The following is a 2,374-nucleotide window of genomic DNA, read 5'->3' on the forward strand; positions in this document are numbered from 1 at the left end:
GTGGGCTATATAATACATCTAGAGGGGGTATTTCTTCAATATTCAGAAATGTTTTGGAGGTGGGGGTAACGGGGATATGCTCTACTTCTGGTTCTTTTGCAGTTTCTTCCACTGTAATTTCCAGAGCTTTTCCTTGTTGAGGAGTTTGCAACTCTGGCACTTGTTCCTCTATATTAAGACTTTTATTAAAATTATCCCACTCTTCCTCTAAGTCAATTACCATGGGTTTTATTGGTTGTTCAGAGGTAATAGGGATTTCAACCTACTTGCTAGTTGAACCTTCTTCAACTATATTTTGTGTAGATTGGGTCGTATCCTCGATGCTCCTGCTTTTGCCATTTTGTGATGAATGTTGTGATTACTCGATAGATTTTTCTTGAGACTCTACTCCAAAATCTGATTTGGAGTTTTCTTTGGAGTCACCTTGTATAGTCACACTGGGAGTAGGCTCTCTTATTGGTTCAATTAACAATTGGTCCAGTGGGACCATTGCCAACCTTCTTTCTCTGTAACTATAAAAAATTTCCTGATATTCTTGGTCAAAAAGTAGTTGTGCCATATGCTTCACCTTTGCAGAGGTGTTTTTCTACAAAAATATATCATTAAAAACATCCTCCTCATTAGTGAATACTTTTATTTTCACCAGAGTGGTGAAATTCTTGACAGTGCTAAATGGGTCATACTGTTGTCCGAGGAATTTGGGTAATTGCAAAGATAGCATGTTCTCTGCTTCTTTGAATGCATATCGTAGGTCATGTAGTGCAAATGCTCGGCACTGTATAGGGAATGTAGGCCAAATGGCCTTCTTTGACTATTTTAGTGTATAGCTTATTCCTCCCTCACTAGCTGTTTGATAGGCTATCTCCCTAGCCATGAATTTATCTGGAACATAGTATGGGAGGATTTGGGGGGAGGTGATGCTGCCAAAAACTCTGATATATGTAAATTTTTCCTCCCTAAACCATCTAGCCACTGGGAGGATGTCAACTTCAGCTTCTTGGGAAAACCTAGGGGCATCTCGATTATACAGCCACTTGTAAATAGGAAGCATAACTCTATGGAAAATCTTGAAAAAATGTGGTTGAAAATTGGATTCCCACATGACCTTGTGGTACACATGAATGGGAAGTGGATTCCGAACAGTCCATTTCTATCCCATAATGGGGAACTTTGAACTAAAAAAATAGCGTCCATGACATAGGTGCTCATAAAAAATGGAGGGTAAACCCTCGAAGCAATACTTCTTCTCCTTCTATACTCGATAATTATTTTTTCTAAATTGTCTGACAAGATTTGGGCCCAATTCATAATAGTTGTGTTAATGACTGCGTCTATTAATGACAACCACTCCGGGGAGAACTTGGTACTATTAGGTCTACCAAACAGTCTACACAACATAGCCGCAGCAAAACTATAAGGGGGACAAATAGATGCAATAGTGTACATACCATTTTTGTCTTTCTTGATTTTCCCTTCATTATTCGACTAGGCACAGGTGCAATCCATTGGGTCGTTGTTCTCTTTAGAAAACTTTTCTACAAATTGTCGATTGTAGATGACCTATGCCTTTGGTAGGTGGTACATAAGCCATAAATTATCCGGGGTAAAAGATCCAATGATCCCTTGGCTTCTCATCTTGAATTCTCTATCTAAGATATCTACTTCATCAATAACCCACTTTACCATGTCCGTATAAGGATTATCTTTGGTCGAGTGGCTATGCAGTGCAATAACAAGCAAGCTGTCTCTAACATGGAAGCATCTGAGGAATCTCGTCCGTCAACTGTAACATTTGCTTCCATAATCCTCGGATGTTCCTCCTCCAGTATGTTGTACATAGTCTCCCATGTAGAGGTTCCTCCCTCTCTGTTGCATGTGGTGTTTGTGACTAATGGAGTCATCTCTGTCTTCTCAGAGGCTACAACCTTGCCTTTCTTACCCATTGTTCTCAACACTCTGCTCTACGGATTTTTCCTGAAATGAAGAACAACAGCTATTGGACACTCAAAGATGAATGTAAAAATGAAATAATTCAGATAGCTTGTGAAGGTGGTAAAAGATGCATTATTTGAATGCACGTAACAAGATATCGTATCAAGCTAAATGGATTTTCACACATAAATGCAGCTATTTCCCACTAATGATTCGTTATCCCTTAGCTTTATTGCTCATAAATGTTTGCATCGAAAAATGGGATGAAAGCTTCTAGGGTGGCGAGCCATTGTACTGTGATGATAGCGATTGTGCGATTTGCAAAGCAATATCTTAAGATTTGCCTTTTAGCATTCTTACCTCCTGCTGTGTGTCTGCGAGATGCGAGATGAAAGCCATCCATTAGCTGTTTCACGTATGGTTAATTGCTAGGTTCATCCTA

This window comes from Pinus tabuliformis, chromosome 3_2 (assembly GCF_031772625.1).
Source record: "Pinus tabuliformis cultivar Carrire ecotype Pingquan chromosome 3_2, CPIR1, whole genome shotgun sequence".
In the NCBI taxonomy this organism is placed as follows: domain Eukaryota; kingdom Viridiplantae; phylum Streptophyta; class Pinopsida; order Pinales; family Pinaceae; genus Pinus; species Pinus tabuliformis.